The sequence below is a fragment of the Stylophora pistillata genome, chromosome 12, assembly GCF_964205215.1.
Source record: "Stylophora pistillata chromosome 12, jaStyPist1.2, whole genome shotgun sequence".
Classification (NCBI taxonomy): Eukaryota; Metazoa; Cnidaria; class Anthozoa; order Scleractinia; family Pocilloporidae; genus Stylophora; species Stylophora pistillata.
This window is the reverse complement of record NC_142530.1, coordinates 14,702,869-14,722,500: the sequence shown is the minus strand read 5'-3', so window position 1 is coordinate 14,722,500 and position 19,632 is coordinate 14,702,869. Positions and strand designations below refer to the sequence as shown.

General features: G+C 38.2%; 1 long non-coding RNA gene and 2 pseudogenes across 3 annotated transcripts in view; 1 reads left to right on the top strand and 2 right to left on the bottom strand.

Moving 5' to 3' along the window:
• LOC148718928 (uncharacterized) overlaps positions 1-1,610 on the bottom strand; it is a 2,218-nt pseudogene extending 608 nt beyond the window's left edge. Inside the window, exons 1-2 of the transcript XR_015993915.1 lie at positions 1,074-1,610; positions 1-915 (exon numbers count right to left, since the gene is read on the bottom strand). The exon at positions 1-915 is cut by the window's left edge and continues 608 nt beyond it. The product of XR_015993915.1 is annotated as an uncharacterized LOC148718928 (transcript). The remainder of the gene's footprint in view (positions 916-1,073) is intronic.
• LOC148718927 (uncharacterized) overlaps positions 1-7,851 on the top strand; it is an 11,496-nt pseudogene extending 3,645 nt beyond the window's left edge.
• A 312-nt stretch (positions 7,852-8,163) lies between these two features.
• Positions 8,164-15,348, bottom strand: LOC148718926 (uncharacterized). 2 transcript variants are annotated; one of them, XR_015993917.1, is made up of 4 exons: positions 15,188-15,348; positions 12,245-12,344; positions 11,519-11,613; positions 8,164-10,935 (listed from the first exon to the last, which is right to left on the bottom strand). It is a non-coding gene; the product is annotated as an uncharacterized LOC148718926 (long non-coding RNA). The 2 variants fall into 2 exon arrangements; XR_015993916.1 differs by lacking the exon at positions 15,188-15,348 and adding an exon at positions 12,916-13,053.
• Between the last annotated feature and the right edge of the window lie 4,284 nt (positions 15,349-19,632).

Below are 19,632 nucleotides of genomic sequence, written 5' to 3'. Positions count from 1 at the left end.
TTAGATTTAAAAAAAAACCCACATAGCGGTACTTGCGAAATAATTTAGTAATTTAAGATATATCTTGAATGGTGCATTATTCACTCCTACTTGAAAAATATAAAATTCGAAATGACACTAAAGAAACAAAATCAGTAACTTGAAGCTGCAATAAATTTACAAGAGTAAATCAATCCATTGTTAATCTCTGTCAGGGAACTAAGTTACTATTTTTTCGCAAGTCTTTCTAACAACACCATCATGGCCTGTGTTTGTTGTTGCTGTTGCTGCAAAAAAGCCATTTGAAGTGTTTGCATCTGATCTCGTTGTTTTGCCATGTTTGTAATCATGACCTCCTGGGTTTTAAACATATGTGCTTTCTTCTCTTTTTCGTTTTCAACTTCTATTGCTTTCAAAGCGAGCTCCCCTTCGCGGATCTTAAGCTCCTCTTCTGATTTTTCGCGTAGAAATTTGGCAACATCAGCTCCGCTTCTTCGTTGCCTTTTCGCTTTTCTTTCACAGTCCTCATTAGCCCTTCTTTTTGTTTCACCAACTCTTTCCAAGGCTTAAAAACGCGTCTCCTCGGCTTTTTTTGCGATCTGTTTCGCCACTCCTTCTGTTACAGGATTCTCTCGTTGATTGTGCTAATTTCTCTCTTCCGACAGTGCGTCGAGCTATGTTGGTTCAGGAAATATACCAATTGCATTTTCTTCTTCTCTACTTTGCTGCCGAAATCTTCCGAGTAGCAAGTCAAATCACTCTCTTACCGCTCTTTGATTGACTTTGAATTTGACTGCAGTTAAACTTTTTAGGTTCTCGGAAATTTGCGTCCAAATTCTTCCTCTGTCATTACTCCCTTTCTTGAACTTATAAAACTCCTCTACCAAATTTTCTCTGCACAGCAACACGTCGTGCGCTGTTGTCCACTCCATTGGCCTGTTGTAAAAATCAAATTAACAGTAATAAATAAACATTCTAGCAATTTGTTACACGTAACAGTATCCACCAGCTTAGAGCCAGACCATAAAGCAAACCGAAGAGCTCGACTGAGTCAAAAAGAATAAAACAAACGAAAACGATATAGAAATAATTACGATTGCCGCTTGGCAGTGTTGGCGGCGGAACCTGAAGCTGTCCCTGGTTTTGACATCTTTTTTCTACAAGTAAATTTGGACCAAATTGCGTTTATCCACGATTCATCAACTCGTAAAGAAACGCAATTAATTTAATCACATGGAAAAAATTCAAATAATCAAAACTGCAAACAAAATATTACGGCAAATTCTGACGTACTCACCACTACGGGAAAGAAATGATTATACCGTAGCAGATGGCAAGAGTACGGCGTGAATTCCCGCCTTAGACATGCGCAGTCGGACAGTGTAGACTTCCGGTCGCCGGAGTAGAGCCTGCATCTTAAAGTCCCTATTAAAACACCCAATGGATTAGCAAGTGTCTTGAAAATAAAGATAACTCTTTGTTACTTAAATTCTTTTACACAGGATGAGTGTGGTCCCACATTGTAACAAGGATTTTTACCTTATGGAAGTAAAGACACATGTCAGTGATTGCAGTTCCAAGCCAAAAAGCTTTAGCGTTAAGTGATTTTTATTTCGCTTTGGAAAACTTTCTCGTTGGTTGTAACTGAAGAAACTTGGATCAAACAGGGATCCGTTGAATAATTTTCACCCTCGATTTCGATGGCTTTTTGATTTAGTTGAATATTTCGTTTGGATTGCATGAAATCTCAGAAGTATTTTACTTCCTAACAAAGAAACAAACAGAACAATGATATAACTGCACTAGCAATCATTTTTGGGGGGATATTTTTTTTGTATATTTTCCTCCATCAAATTATCAGTGAGTAGTGTATGATTTGAAAGAGGGGCCACCCTTGCGGTAAGGTAAGGAGGTAAGAAAAAAATGAATTTAATTTTTTTTATATATAACTACCCTTTTTTTCAGCCAAGAAAAAGAAGAAGGGATGACTGTGGAAATCAAGGATGAAATGACTGTGGAAGTTTTTCTCAGTGTATTTTTTAAAGTCTCTTTTCAGTTTTGATACCATGCAAATTTTTGGACTACATTGTAGACTTTAATTAAAGCAACAAAGTGCAATTTATGAAGCAACTAATTTTATTATTTAAGTCAGATGGGTTATTTTTTGTGAATTGTCTACACTGCTCCAAAGTCATTCCTTCCAATGAGTTCAAAGCCCACCAGAGGAGCTGTTGTCCCAACTCATCATTAACATCAACTGGTACAGGTGAGTGTAAACAATGCTGATTCTGTGGTTAGCACATTAATAAAATGATATTTCAACTTACTAGTCCAACAAGCATAATATCATACTAGCTAAATGAACATAATTATTAGTCCTACTTGCACATATCATTTATGTGCTCTTCTTTCTAGTAAGAAGTATAAAAAAATGTATTTGATTGTATGCACTGTGGCACTTAACTGAATTAATTTGGAAATTACAGCAATTTTGGATTAATAATAGCAAAAATAATTATTCACTAAGTCAGACTGGCTCTTCAACTGCTGTTTCAAATAGCAAAGAACATGCTAGTAGATGTAATTTGAGATTTTTCTTGTTATCTTAGATGAAGTACTTGTGAACAGCGAGGACAATGATGCAGAATCCTTAGCCAGTCACTTCAGTCCTCAAGACATTTCACTGCTTGGTCCATCCAGACGACCACCACAACGGGAAAACGTGGAGCAACTGAAGGAGGTGTTTCCAGAGAAAAGTAGCGATGACCTAATGCAAGCCCTCAGGTTTAATGGAAATGTTTGTACAGCAGCTCTTTCTCTTTCCAGTACTGTAACTGAAGCTCACAATGATGATGTTAGCAGTGATGATGACAGCCTCTTGCAACCTACTTTTTCCCCTTCAGGAAGCAAGATAGATTCCCTACAGTCATTGTTAAAGGAGCTTGGGAAGAATATGAGTCAAGAGAAAGTGAAAGTAACAATTGAAGATGAAGACATTCTGAATGATGCACTGACTTATTATAAAAGTCCTGCATTTGATGCTAAGAAGAAGCTAAGCCAGTTTAAGGGGCAGCCAGCAGTGGACACAGGTGGTGTTACAAGGGAATTTTTCACAAAGTTGTTCCAGGTTATTTGTGAGATGTTCTTCCAGGGTGGAAAATATAAGTTTCCTGTGTACAGTGCTGACATTGTAGCTTCTGGACTAATGCGGTATTTTGGCCCATGATCGTTCACACTATTTTACAATGTGCACGCATAAAACGGTACGACAACACAAACTTGAACACGCGCACTTGTAATTATGAAATGGACTTTACAATCTTGAACGAACGTTGTACGGTTTCGAAAACTAAAAGGAAACAAGGGAAATTACAACTATAAATACGGAAAAAGGCTAGACAAACAAGAAACGAAACCAAAAAAAACTTACGTTTGTGTCCTTATAATATAAACGATGACGTTAAACGGGCGTTGAAACGATTCCACACTTCGATCGAGCACATGTATTCTCTTAACTTGCAGCGCCTCTCGGGATCTAGCTAATGAGTGCGTGACATCACGCATAACGGCAGTAACATACAAGGTGCCCAGGCTTCCCTGTGTTCAGTCCATCAGTGTACTGTTACATTGCTACAGGCAATATTGATGCAGCAAGGGCCAAGATGATTTACGGAGATTGCTCAGAGCCATTTAAGCATTTCATTGACAAGGTACATTTACTGGCATGCATCAGTAAATTAACTGACTGAAGAGATAGATTTTGGTTAAATCATTGGACTACTTTCACTGTGACCCACTTTTCAAATGTCTTCTAATCAAGCTAGGAGTGCAATGTGCAATAACACAGATAAGAAATCATCTAGTAGTAAAAAGTGAGATACAGTGGACCAACTATCATCTGCCCATTTGTTAGTTCCATATGCAGAACTTCTGCAATACTAATGTGTCAATAAAATATTACTGATATAGCAATATATAAAAAACAGCCTCTATTTTGCAGGAAGATGTGCTCGGATATTTGTATGTGGACATTATTTGCTCCAAGAAGCGAACAGTTTTCTGAGAGTATAGCAAGCTCAGGGAAAACTGTGAGCTTTGAGAAACAGATGTCCAAGGCAAGGACAAATATCCAAGCATATTTTTGCATGCAAAGGAGCGTATTATGGTTATTATAAATCCTTCAAATAGTTTTTGAAACACACACAGTTTTAAAAACTGGGGAATATCACTCATTACAAATAAACCCCAGTTTTAGCTGGAGCATTTTCAGTAATGTGATATGGTTAGAGCAATCACACAAAAATATTTGATGGAATATAATTAACCATATTGTACCAATGAGAAAGTAATAATACATGCTTACTATTTTTATTAATAGAAGGAAATTTGAGGTAAAATTGATCAAACACTATTCACACCTAATTTCATTTTTTGATCAAAACTAGGTTGCACAAGCTGAAGATGTGGCAAGTCTTGACAAAGCAGAATGCTCAAATATGCTGTCGGAATGTGGCCTTGCTGTTGCATTAACAGTAAGTCTGAGTTGTTTGACCAGCATTATTGCTTACTGTGAGAAGTAATATGATACTCTTAAGATGTTATCATTAGTGAAGGTATAGTCTGATCGTCCGGGTGAGTGTAGTCCTGAGAAGGACTGTTGTCGGTGGCAGTGACTGACGTTTCGACAACCTGTGCGGAAGTCATCATCAGAGTCAAGTGAATGATTGTTGTCAGTAGAATGTTTTTATTCCAGTTCGTGTGAAATGATCGGTTGGTTTTGCCGTGATGTTATTGGCTGTAAGACTCAAGTGACGTAAGTCAGTCGTGATTGGTCTGTTTCGGTCTGTCGGTAAAGTTAGGTTGTTCTTTTTCGGTCGTTTGTGATGTTTATGTCGTGAATGAGTCGTTTGTATGGGGCGGGTAGTTGTTGACATCTGTTTAGGGGAGTCTGTTCTAAGTTAGTAAACCAGCTTTCCAGAGTCAGTCGTTGAAAATAGTCAGTGCTGTAGGTTAGGCATTGCGCAGAGTCCCAGTCAATGTTGTGGTTGGTAAGTCGATGGTGTTCAGCAATGTGATTGCTGACATCACCTTTCCTCGTCGCCCGTCTGTGTTCAGTCAGTCTTGTTGTGAGGTTTCTGCCAGTCTCACCGATGTAGGAGGCTTGGCAGTCGGAACAATTGATCTTATAAATCGTTCCCTGTCTGTTCCTCGGTTCGTCTTTGTCTTTAACGTTGGTTAGTAACTGACGTAGTGTGGTGATGGGTTTGTGGGCGACGCGGATATTGAAGGGTAGTAAGATGCGCGAGATGTTTTCAGACATGCCTTTTATGTACGGTATGGTTGCTGTAGTCGTGGGGGTTGCGGTGTCGTTTGTTTCGGTAGTGGTAGTGGGTCGGTGAATGTTTCGTCGGATGAAGTCGTTGTTGTAGTTGTTCTTCGTAAAAACACGGTGAAGGTATTTGTTCTCGTCGGATAAGCTGTCTGTCGAGTCACATACTAGTTGTGCGCGTCGTGTTAGAGTTCTGATAGTTGTGGCTTTGTGTGATGTAGGGTTGTAGGATGACTCGTCTAGTAATCTGTCGGTGTGTGTCGGTTTCCTGTAAACTGTCGTTCGTAATGAGTTGTCGTTGTGGCTTACCAGGCAGTCTAGAAAAGGAAGTTTGCCATTTTCTTCGACTTCTCTGGTAAACTGTATGTCAGTGTTTTGTTCGTTAAGGTGGTTGTGGAATGCGTCAATTTCGTCGTGTCGAACGGCGGTGAATGTGTCGTCAACGTAACGTAACCAAAGCGGTATCGTTTGTCGGCAAGTCGAAAGGGCGCGTTCCTCGATGTTCTGCATCACAATTTCTGCTATAACAACAGAAACTGGAGACCCCATGGCAGTGCCGTGTAACTGTTTGTAGTGTTTACCGTTGTACTGAAAGTAAGTAGACGTTAGGCAAATGTTTAGCAAGTCCATGATGTCGTCTGTCGGTAGCGGTAGGGGGTCAGTAGATTGTCGGATTGCAGTCTCAGTGCATTGTAATGCTAATTGAAGTGGAATACTTGTGAACAGTGATTTCACATCAAATGACACTAGTTTGTAGTCGTCAGGTATCTGAACAGTCTTGGTAGCGTTAATGAAGTCTTCAGTGGATTGTAGTTTATGTCTGGATTTGTCGGTTAGCGGTTGTAGTATTGTCGTCAGGTACTTGGATAGTTGGTATGTGGGAGAGCCACAGAAAGAAACAATAGGTCGCATCGGGAAACCAGGTTTGTGTAGTTTCGGCAAACCGTAGAGTTTCGGTGGCTGTGGTACCGAGCACCTCAGTCGATAGTACCGTTGGGTGTCAAAGGCGTTCGTTTTCTTGAGTGTCAGTAGTTTACTGTTGAGTTTACGTTGAAGGGCAGGAGTTGGGTCACGTTTGAGTTCTTCGTAGGTTCGTTTATCGTTAACTAGTGCGTCCATTTTGTCGTGATAGTCAGTTTTGTCCATAACAACAGTAACTCGTCCTTTGTCGGCTGGTAGGATGACTATGTTCTCGTCGTTTCTCAGTCGTTTCAGTGCCTGTTGTTCGTCTTTAGTCAAGTTGCTGTCATGTAGTGACGTTGATTGTATAGTGGAGGCAATTCTGCTTCTGATGTTATCCTTGGTCGGCTCAGATAGTTCTCGTTGCCGAGACAGGGCCGCCTCAACACTAGATACAATAGCCTCAGTCGGTATGCGTTTAGGTGTTACTGAGTGTTTTAGTCCGTATGATAGTACCCGAGTTTCAGTCTTGTCTAAGGAACGAGAAGAAATGTTACTTACCCAGTTGTCGTCCGGTTTGCTTCGTCTCTCTTCTTTGTCTCGTAGCAGTCGTGTCAATTTTTGTTGATGTCCAGTGCGGGCGCGTTCATTCGTCTTGTTGGCTCGTTTGTCGGCAATTGTCGTAACGGTGTCAAGTAAGTCAGTTGGTATCAGTTGTTTCAGTTGGTCGTGTAGTTGTCGTAGTTTGTTTCTGTGGCGTTTGAGTCTTCTGTGGCAATCATTTATCCGCTGCAAACGACTCATTCACGACATAAACATCACAAACGACCGAAAAAGAACAACCTAACTTTACCGACAGACCGAAACAGACCAATCACGACTGACTTACGTCACTTGAGTCTTACAGCCAATAACATCACGGCAAAACCAACCGATCATTTCACACGAACTGGAATAAAAACATTCTACTGACAACAATCATTCACTTGACTCTGATGATGACTTCCGCACAGGTTGTCGAAACGTCAGTCACTGCCACCGACAACAGTCCTTCTCAGGACTACACTCACCCGGACGATCAGACTATACCTTCACATGTTACCCCCGGGTTCAAACCATTTACCGCATGTTATCATTAATTCACGACTTTGTGGCTTTCTTCCAATTCCTAGAATGACGACAAAATGAGAGTTATTCAGGGTTTCATCATACATGATGTGATTGGTCATCCTAAGATTATACTTGACCAGTTGGCGGAGGGTTTGAACTCGCTTGGATTCCGAACTGCTATGAAAGAATACCCTGCACTACTAGAGGCTCTGTTTGTCCAAAGCATTGAAAAGTTGAATGCAGATTCTGTCATTAGTACTTCAGTTCCCTAAAGGTATGGATGACAATGAAAGATAGTGTTGGCACTAGAGATATGTTTGTCATAGCTTGGGGGAAATGGCAGAATGATTATGGATTTTATCAGAGAAAAGAGAGTTCTTTTCAATCATCAGTCTCAAAAATATCATCACATAAGGTTTATGACATAAAAAATTTTACCAAAATCTGATCACTTTGATTTGATCAAACTACCCCTAACCCTCAACAGATGAGAATTGCACCATAACTGGAGAGGTGTGTACAAAAAAAGAAAGACCACCTTGTTGCCTAATGTGAATAAAATCAAATAACATTTTGAGTTTTGTGTTGTAATAATAATAGTTAAATGAATCAATTATTTTCCTAATAAAAATTATATTTGACCTCATCCATCCTTCTTACTACCCAAAAACATCAGATACACCTTTTGCAACCTCACTTTTCAACCTATTAAATTACGATAGTTATCTGACAGTTTGATGTGAACCTGTACAGCTGATAGTATCAGTGAGGAAGTTCTCATCCTGGAAGCTTAAATGCTCTTAAGGAATATGACTGATCACTCCTCTCATTCATTTTCAATGAAATCTGGACAAAACTTCTGAAAACTTTATTGGTAATTTTACCAGTTTTACAAATAAAGTAGACATAACTCCCATATAGCATATTAGTCTAGGCAAGTTGTATACAGAGAAAAAAAGACTAATAATTTAAACCAGTGGTAAGCTTCTGAGAATAATGACAAATTCTTGAATAACAGCTTGCCACAGTAAATGTCACAGCCATCCACTTCTGGCTATACTACCAATTATTGGGTCACTTCACACTACCTCAAACAGAAGAGAACATAACAGTTAATTCATATCATCAATCTTAAGAAATAAGAATTTCATGATCATGACACATACAGCAAAGTGAAATATAACTCAACTGGTTTGAAATTCAGAGTGCACTTCGACTCAACATTCACTTCGCAAGGCAACGCATTCTACTAAAATGAACAGGACAGAATACAGCTGACGCCATTCGTTTCGAATAACACATCAACATGAAGAAAACGGCACCAGTTTTACTCATGAGACAAAGCCCACGCATTTTTTTGAGGTTAATGGACTAGTTAGACCGAAAGCTAGATAAATAAACAATTAACTGACTATAGTGAGGGACTTGGGGGCCAAGTGATAAATAAGTTTTACCAAAGTTTTTCCTCTAGTTAGCACATGAAGCTCGAAAAGGCAATAATAAAAATTACCACAAAAACACAGTAAAAAAATAAGCCAAAACCGGAGTTGATTGAGGTAAGACTATAACAATTGTTGAGACACGTGCCTACCTACCATGTACAACAGACTAGGAGAGAAAAAAGGTTAAAGACGGTTTTGGATCATGACTTGGAAAATCCACCAAAACCTCCCGAAAAATAATTCGCCGAGGGTTGTAGTAAGAGCAACTTAATCCTGAAGCTGGAACATTTTCTAAAGCCTTATGTCATATATGACTGTAAAGAGAACAAAAAGACGATGTTATTTAAAGTGATTTGATGCTTGGGGGCCACCCCAAACTTAACGCAATTTTACCTCGAAGTGGAAGTAAAATAAGATCAAAATCTAAATTTCCATCATTCCTCGGATCAAACATCTCACGATCGTCTCCACATACAACTTTGTGATTCACAAAAATAAAACATCAACATCTTAAGACTAACCTTCAAGGTTTGTTGTCTCATGTGTATATTTTTATCTTCAGTAAATCAAATCTCAAACTTCAAGTTTTCGGGCTTTTTTCGCATTTTGTTCGTACTTTGATAATTAAAATATCCTCAACTAAAGAGCCACCAAACACCACGAGTATCCACAGAGTTAGAAATTTGGTGAACTTGTCATACTCCTTCATCCATCTTCAAAAAATATTACAAAAAGGTGGCGATCGTCTAGTTGAAACCTCGCAGAAACGCGTCCAAAACTCTCCAAATGGTGCCGAACGCGACAAAGTTATTCTACTCGCGCATGCGCAGACAAAATGCCTCTCTGTAGCTTGTCAGCATAAGATTTGGTGAAGCATTAAATTTGATGCAGCATTAAATTTGAGACAGCATTAAATTTGACGCAGCATAAAATTTGAGACAGCATTAAATTCAAACAGGAAATTTAGACTTGAATATTTGCGGGAATCACCCACCATAGATATCCCCATGCCAGCTATAATTAGCGACCTTATTTTCTATTAGCATCGATACGTGTAAGTGGATTTAACGCCTTTAGTCTGTGGAGTCAGTAAAAGATGTAAGCCAACCCCATAGGGTGAGGTTGGGAAAGTAGACCGCTGCCCAGCAGTGGCCTAATACTCTTTTATGAATGAAAATATTTCATGTTTTTTTCCTTGTTAATTGCTGCCTGGTTCATTTAGTAAGTGGATTTGCTAATGGAATGCTAGAAAATACCTTTGGCGATGGTATATTAAATGCTCATTCGCTATTGGTTTAGACGCATTACATGACCAAATATTCCACCCAATACTGGGCGATACCTGAGGATATCACCCACGTGCAAATCCTTAATTTTCAAACCTTACTTCCACTCCGATTAGTCTTCCTTTAAAATTTAATCTAAGTTGAGAGAGTGTTTTATGGTTGTTACAGGAGAAGGGAATTGTTTCTTTGTTCATAAAGTCATACCAGTGAACAGTCAAAAGAACACATCCCACGCAACAAACAATAGGCTGTTCGTTAACATTTCTTCACGCACGTTGCAAAATGTTTGAAGGATTATCAAAACAATAGCCTCTGTTTTGCCCAAAAATATGCTCGTATATTTGTCCTTATTAAAAACTAGATCATTGGATAATGCAATTCAAGACTTTTTATTGGCTTAGCCATTATGGTATATCAGCCAATATACCATAATCTACAAATATGGTGAGCGTACGTGGCAGCTTAAAATTAAAAGGGAGCTAAAAATTTAATAAAATTTAATAATTTAATTTAACGTTTTTAATAAAACAATTATTCCACTCGCGCTTGTTGGATATGAGATGATTATAGCCAACTCGGCGCTTAGCGCCTCGTTGGCTATCTATCATCTCATATCCAACGCGCGCTCGTGGAATAATTGTTAATTAGACATTATCTGTTCCTCGAAGCTCACAGTTCTCCTTGAGCTTCACTCTTGGAAAACTGTTCGTATCTCGGAACAGATAATATTCGCGGACGAAAACCCGTGCATATTTTTGCACCTAATAAAGGCTTCTGTTTATCTATCAAACTAAAAACTTCTTTCCAATGTAATTACGTACCATGTTGACTACATCAATTCTTTCAATGAGCAAAATCCAAAACCCTACCGAGACTTCAACTGGACCTTCTGCTGAGACACAAATATCAGCATATTTTTTCATAACTTCTTGAAGATAAGTAAAAAAATATATTAGGTCGCTCATTTTGAGAACCCGATAGGATGCTAATGAAGATAAATAGGTAAGAGATGATTAAAGATGCTGTTCTATGGATTGTCTTTAATTTTTTTTCTTTTTAGCCCATCGTTGTAACTCTCCATTTTTATTGAATGACCTCTTCAAAATATCAGCGGCTCGATATGAAGTAGACAATCCAGAGCACTAATGAGCCGAAAACACGAAGAACAAAGTTGACCCTAAAGTCAATCACGAGTTCGGCTCATTAAGCTTGGGCAATTGACGTTCAATTGCAATCAGAACTTAGTACCTGATCCTCTCGTATAGCTCTGTAATACTGTTATGACCCCCCCCCCCCCCCCCTCACCACCTCACTGGCAACGGTCAATTTTCTATAGTTCACTCTTTAAATCTTTTGGCGGTGATTGACCCCCCGCGGTTCCCATTAAAAAACTGAAAACCATGTGTTCATCTTACTCCCCCACCCCCTCCGGCGATATATAACAACTGGCCAGTTAGACCTTGGGATCTTACCGCCGTAATTTGGTCGAAGTCGGCCATCATATCGGGAGCAATCCAGAAGCTTGGTCAACAGCTATGATATTTCCTTTCCCTTTGGCTCGTGTATCCTAGAAAGAAGATTTCATAGTCAGTCGTGATGAGCAGATTTATTGAATTGAATGTCTATGGCGGGTGTCAGGACGTTTTAACTCTGTAAACGAATCGACATTCACTGTAACAAAAAAAGGGAAAAAAGGGGGGAAAAACCACCGGTCCTCGAAATAGGTCTACTTGAGTAGGGTCTAAAAGAATAGCAGACAGTCTAATTTCTCGTGGATTTGTAATTTCTATGGCGCTGACAAAGATTTGGTTAAAAATCAGGAATTGTTCTCAAGCTTGCATTTCCTTAAGTTTGATTCAGCAGTGCTGCATTAGTGAGAAACAAGATGCTATTCACCCTCAGGGGTTACATGTAAAGAGTTGAATTTTAATTCAGCCCTCCATTTTGTATCTTTTACTTTTTGTTATAGCTTTGTTAGTGCACCTTTCACTAAACAACACTGGAACTGAACGACAGCATCAAACTGAGTTGCTTTATTCGAAATGTTACTCCGCCGTTAGTTAGTTCACGGAGCTCAAGGAGTTCAGTTGAAATCGGAGGATTGGCTGTCCTTGTATTAAAACGTTGTTTACTTTTAGTTCAACTTTAAACTTTTCATCTGCCTTAGGTGATCAAGGATTGTCAAAATACAGTCTTACCTTCCGATTGCTACTTGGCACAGTCGTGTAGGGGCGCATTAAGGCGTAAAGGATTAATACAAAGTGTTTCATCATACTAACATCCTTTGAAGCTTCTATCCTTCAAAAACAAAGGGCTTTTCCATAAGTTAAAATGTTCCTATAGTTGAAAGCTAACTTGTTTTACTCTGTTCTAAGCTTCAATTCAAGACTTAGCGAGGGACAATCAGAAAGCTCCCATTGGGTGAATACCCAGCACTATCAGCAGTCGAATGGGATTTTAGATGGCTTTTTTGGGAGGAGAAGAAACTGGACTCCACAATCCGAGTGGAATATCAGCGAAGGCAGGAGGGATATAAAAATACTCTTGTCACATGAAAAGCCACAGGCGGCCCCACCACTGAGGTGGAACTTTAGAAATCCAACAAAAATAACCAACAACGATGTGACTAAGGTACGTATGAATGATATAGCTTGTCTGCAGATTGTATGGGAATATCACTCTCAACTAAAACATGAATGTGCAAATAAAGATCATTTACTTTAAAGTTCTGTTTTCTTAGTATCTCATATGCAATTTAGGTGCAATCATCGAAGGAGAGGTTCCGAACGACATCGAACGGAGAACAGCCAACCTCACATTCCTGTTCAATTTCATTACATTGCATGATAAAAAACAATTTCATGAAAACCTGCTCTTTCCATCCACATGAAATGTTTCTTCTGCGAAGTTGGTCAAAGTTTCTGAATCATTTCAAATAATGTGCAGTGGTCTAGTCCAAGTGCAGTAACAGCTAGCGTGTTCTAAGCGAATAGGGATTACGTGTTTGAACTTTGAATGTTTTGCTATAATCTATTAAAAGTCAATTTTTGTTTTAATTTCAACTAATTTAAAAACAAGCTGGAAGCATTCTTACAAAAATTATGTCAACATGATGAGTGATATTTTGATGTATATGATGACTTTTTAACGTACGTCGTACAATTAAAAAAAAATGTTGTAATATATGTTTGAAATAGCTCAGCTGCTGCATCGATATAAGTATGCTTTTTACCTGCAAAAGGCAATCGGCGGTGTGCTGCAACTAGATGGCATAGAAAAACAAATGAAGTGAAATGAAAGGTATTTGTGTATTTTGCAGGGCGTCCTACCGCTTCTAACATGAGAAAAACTTCATTTGACCGGGTAGTACACGACATTTTCAGTCGTAGGAAGTCACTGACATCACGAGACTATTCAGTCGTTTGTCATCATAAAAAAACTACTTTCATATTGACAGACTAATGAAATTATCAGCAATATAGGGTGGAAACAAGAAAATACTAGAAGCACTAACAAAACAGAAAGGAACAGGTATGAAATGGATTTAACGGATTTCAACAGAGGAAATTGAACATTTCGAAACAAAAGGAAAGTAATCAAATCGCAATAACAGTAGGCAGTTATTAAAGTGTGCCCCTTGAGATAACAAGAATCCTCCAATGCTTTTCAAGTGGAGATGAAGGAGCTAGTTTTAATCTCATTCCAGCAGAGAAGATGATATTGGATGGATATGAAGCAAATTAATCTCAAACCTCCTTGCAACGTTGTCGACAATCAAATATGAAACGCACCACAGGCGATAAAAAACTCGTCGCTGTCAAATCATTTAATATTTTGTTCTTGATTAAAAACTAAAAACGCCTGCAAGAACGCTTCCTCGCCATCTTTAGTACCAATTTTTCTCACGACATAAGCATTTTTCCTTTAGGGTGGCTCGTACCGGTTTTCATCTTTTTGATGGTTTGTAACTTTGAAAGAATACAACAGAAAGACTGACCAAGGCCAGTTGAACACTTTTACGGGGTTGAATTACATAATCATTGGTTATCCAAAAATAAGTGTCATTTCGTCACTAGCAGTTTCCATGGCAACGCTTTCATAGGCTTATTCAGTCGCATTTTTTAGCTTGTGGCTTAAATAATTCGAAAACTAACCCGGTGACCCCCTGATTTTTTTCAGTGATTGCTTTTGGCACTTGAAAAGGAAAATGCACAAAGATTTTTAAAAAATTCTACGGAGCGGAATTTCAGAAAATCTACAAAAAGGACAATTTTCACACCTCACAAATTTCCTTCCGTAGAATTTTCTAGTTTTTTTTCTGATGATTCCTTTCGACGTTATTATCATATTGGAACAATAAAAAGAAGGGGTCACCGGACTTTTTTTCATGCAATAGCCTTCGTGAGTCTAGCAAATTCCACGCGCGTTTTAGAAATCTGGATTCTATAAGATCGACATTTGCTCATGAACTGTTTTAGCTACCGCTGACAGTTGCGTGTGCTCGCGCGAGCACCTACGATCTGATGTTTACAGACGTTTACTGCTAAGAAAATCATTAAACAACCGTCAAAGACAGCCTCCCGAGCTCATCTTAGAAATCCTACACATGACTTCTGGCTATATCATATTATTTTCCTTGAAGTTTCAAAGTCTTCTTCCACTTCAGGTAGATTATCCTTCACTTGAGTTATTCTTTTTTCGCCGTCGCAAGATTTCATATCGGTTGAATATTTCTTTTAAATGTGAAGTGAAGCAACCTTTACTTCTCCGAAAATCGTCTTCGTTATCTTAGTTTCTATCTCCTGCATTCATAGTGGCCGCTCAACACATCAAATACAAGCTCTTAGGTGAACTTCTCACAAAAGTAGAAAAAATTCCACGCGCCGCCATCTTTGTTTTGAATTTTCATCTTTTGATCTCGCGCTTCTTTCGCACGTTTCTCTCGCGCGCGTCACGCAAGAGCGACCTGTTCCCATCGCGAGGAAACTGGTGCGAGCCACCTTAACAATCCTTATGTGAGCAGCGCCGTGAAATATTTTTGTGTCATTGTTACTTTCAGTTAACGGATAGAAAAAACCACTGATAAAGCTCTTTGTGAAAAAGCCTTTCCCTAAAACATTTCTGTAAAAGCACACACTTACTTTCCTGTCGATTAAACTTTCAGCGAATAGCTCCGGTGTCACTGATTTCGATCATTTTATATTTTAAACCGCTGAAAGCAGTCACTCCTTGACGGCGTCTGTTTTGTGTACTTCATTTACACTCTTGCGCTTTCAGTTCAACTGTATTCTGGATTGTTCAGTGGATAAGTACTTCGGTTAATGTCGACCACTTTCATAAAAAATGCACGAGTTTACTCTATTTTGGCATCTCTCCATCAGGAAAAACAATATTATTTTGAAAAGAAAGTGGCATCCTTTGTTTTCGATTGCCGTGGGGAAGTTCGATCAAGCAAAATTGTATTAAAAATTAAGCGCGGCAATTATTAAGAAGTTCTTCAACTTTCTATGTGAAGTTTTTCGTTATTAATTTAAGGGTGTTGAAAAAAATAGGATAGAATACCCTATTATTTGTTTGCACGTTTGTTTTTGTTTTTGTTTTTTTTTGCGACATTTACAAGAAACATTATCAAGATACTAACAGGCTGAGGCGCAAAGTACTCACTCCCACGTGTGTATCGTCAAAAGCGGTGGTTATTCATGCAGCAGGCTATGGTGTGAGATTTTCAAGATATGAAAAAAGTTTTGAACAGTTGCCTTTTAGTCACCTTGTATGAAATCCCAATCATGCATTAATTCAAGCTATCTACAGTACTGCTCCGCACCAAAAGACATATACCTGATTACAGAAAAGTCCTAGCTAAGATTAAAGAGCATTACCTGAAAATGAAAGGTCCATCTAAACCAATGGCAGAAAGTAGACAGTAAATGGTTGAATATAAAACACGAGGAGAAAACAGAACAGCCAAATAACTGAAAGCTTTAGGGCTGATTTCCGATCAAGAGCCCATCTGAAAGGTTAGCAAGAGGGAAATTTATTTTCACTCGTTTTTCGTGTTCGGATTGAAAGCTAAATCAACTGCAAAAATCCTTTAGCTTTTTTTTAATTGAAATTGCCTAAATAATCAAAGAAGAAAAACAAACAAACACGATGTAAATTTATCAGTTTTACTTATTTATTAATCAAATGCTATATTTGATTTCGTTTGCTTTATTCTGTTTGTTTTTTTTTTAGCCCGTGAATTAACTGAGGTGACTCACTCAGGAACGCACATCTCAAAAATATGTGATTTTACGCACCCGGGCCCAATTGCCAAAGGGGCAGATAGTTCTATACAAAGGATAAATCGCTATCCAGCGGATAAGTGTTATTATTAAAAACTAGATCATTGGATAATGCAATTCAAGACTTTTTATTGGCTTTGCCATTATGGTATATCAGCCAATATACCATAATCTACAAATATGGTAAGCGTACGTGTCAGCTTAAAATTAAAAGGGAGCTAAAAATTTAATAAAATTTAATAATTTAATTTAACGTTTTTAATAAAACAATTATTAAAAACTGGGTCATTGGATAATGCAATTGAAGACTTTTTATTTGCTCAGCCATTATGGTATATGAGCCAATATACCATAATCTAATATCTGTACGTTTTAACATCTGGTTTCTTCTTATAAAATAAAGTCGAGAAGATTTGTCTAATATCTTGGAGCGTTTTTTTTTTTTAATAAAACAATTACTCCACTCGAGCTTGTTGGAAATACCTCATATCCGACGCGCGCGCGCTCGTGGAATACTTGTTCAAGATAACATACTGCTCCCTCCACCGATAGAGGTTTATCGGGTGGAAAGTGTGATCCTCACTCTATTTTTTTCAACCTGAATTCAATTCAAATGTTTGATTATCTTATGCCTAAAAACTAGGTAATTTGCAGCGAATGAAACATCAAAACATTACTAAACAGTGGGTTTGTTAATTTTGAAATATATCTGTGAATAAGTTGAGGGAGTACGATGCTCTTTTTCGATAAATCTCTCCAGGCGATACGTTTGATGATCATGTAACCCGTTAGAACAGGCGTGAAGAAAAAATTTTTAATCGTAGAATTGTGTGTGTGTGTGTGTGTGTGTGTGTGTGTGTGTGTGTGTGTGTGTGTGTGTGCTTGTGTGACTGCGTGTACCCGTCTATCGCGTCATATTTAGGTTGAAATTTGCAACTCTTTGTGATGCCATCATAAATGCTTCTTGACTGAGTTTGGTCGGGTCCGACGGGAAAATGTTTTGGCTCTCGGTCATGAGGCACGGACCTCGCTGCGTCCGGTCTGAATGTCATGACCTCGACCCAAATATTTTCCTGTCCAGCCCTCCTACTCAGTCAATGAGTACATACTATTTCCCTGACCAGTTTGCTGGATAACAGGAAGAAATTACACGCTCATCACTACCTGAGTTGAAAGGATCAAGAACCTCTTATGGCTTGACAGAGCATTTTATTGCACATGTATACATCTTTCTAAAGTAACAATTATTGCACCAAATCGATTTTACACTTAGATATAAAAACAAAAATAACCAAAAATCTGAAATCACTTTAAACAAGGAAACTTTTCATGGACATGTGTATTCACAGCAAAATCTGCTGCGATCAAACAGACCAACACCGCCTGAACATATACCGCTATGGCATCTTAAATAGACCTGATGTGCGCGAGGTGATTGATATTTGCATTTAAGGACCCAATCCACAGGTCTACAATTGGAAGTCGGACGAAAAGGGTCACGTGGACATAAAGAAAAAGTTTGGACTGCAAAAGAAACAGGAAAATATTTTTTAAAAATATGGAAGAGAAAGTGCTTCTCGCGAGACTGATACTGATAAAAATGAAACGAAGAACAAGAGGATTATTGACGGTCAAAGCCGAAATTACAAGAAATAGTTCTTAAAACAATTGAAAGTAATTATGGTACCGCAACAATTGGAATGGACTCATAATGTAAATTACAAGAAATAGTTCTTAAAACAATTGAAAGTAATTATGGTACCGCAACAATTGGAATGGACTCATAATGTAAATGAAACATGAATTTTGGCACTTAATTTCACAAATGAAACATCATAGATAGGAAAAATTTTTACGGTTAATTTTTTGCGACTAACATGTGAAATTCGTCAACTTTTACGCCTAACGACTTAATTTTGACCGTTTTACAGCAACCTGTTAACCCCTCTGAAACTTGCCAGTAAGGGAAGCTTTCATACTCGCGAAACTGTCAAATTCACGAACGTCACGGAAACTTAGAAGCTCCTTTCATTTTAACAAAGCAGAACATTTTTTTAAGCGAAGTAGTCTGCCTTACAGTTAATTGCTACAATATTTTAATACTGACTTTTAAAAAATTTAAATGTTCATGGACAGGTGACAACTTTGAGTTCACTTACCAGGATATGAAGATGTCGGATCGCATAAACAAGCGATGGAGATAAAAACCACAAACAAAATTGGGACCTTTGAAGAGGGATGATAAGAATATATAAATATTTAACAATTATTCGCCTCAGGTTCGGGGAATATCGTCGAATAATCTCCGAGACGAAGTCAAGGGGATTATTCGACAATATTAACCGAACCTGAGGCGAATAATTGTTTTAGTATAATTTCAGAGCTGAACAAAAGAGAAATTTCTAAAATCATAACATTTTAGTGACATTTATTAACATTTTATTTTAACTTTTTATATAAACCGCGTGGAGCGGTTTATATAGCGTCATATAAGGAACCGCTCGACCTTTCAGATTGCTGGAAACTCTTTGCTCAGCTCTGAAATTATACATATCATATGATCTTACAAATTTACAATAAAATCTCAGTTTTATCGTACCATTTTGCTTGCTGTCATGATACGTAGAGTCAAGTTTTCTAGTCACTCCTTCTTCTTCTTCTTCTTCTTCTTCGCTGTATTTCTCTCTTCTGGCGATTTTCAAACTTTAAAGTACATTCGCTTGTATTGCGTGTTTTATAAAGGCCGAAATCTCCGCCATTGCTGAAGGGGAAATGGTCCATCGTGAATTATGATTCATGCGAACGTAGTTCCTCTTGTGCTCACTGACGATAGAACATTCCCTTTAGCTTAACTTCATGAGCAGAGCAGGATGTTTTCTATTCTAAATTTAAAGGAGTTATGTCATGATAGCTCGTCGAGGTAACTTCATATGCAGAAAAGGACGTTTTCAACTCTTAATTTAAAGGAGTTATGTCTTGATAGCTCTTCGAGGTAACTTCGTGAGCAGAACAAGATGTTTTCAACTTTAAATTTAAAGGAATTACCTCATAATAGTTCGTTGAGATACAAATGAATTATAGTTTTGTCTCCTAACATTTTATTCTGCGTTAGGGTTGGGGAGTTTGCTCGTCAACTCGATTGTTGAAACGTGATAAGAAAAAATTCACAAGCAAAAAGCTCGTTCTAGCGTTAGCATGGCCCATAGCGTGACGTTCATATGTCTAAAAATATCCTTTTCAAAGATTAGTACAGTTTGACCTTTTTATCCTCAGTAAAGTTGGGCCTAAAGAATATTAAATCT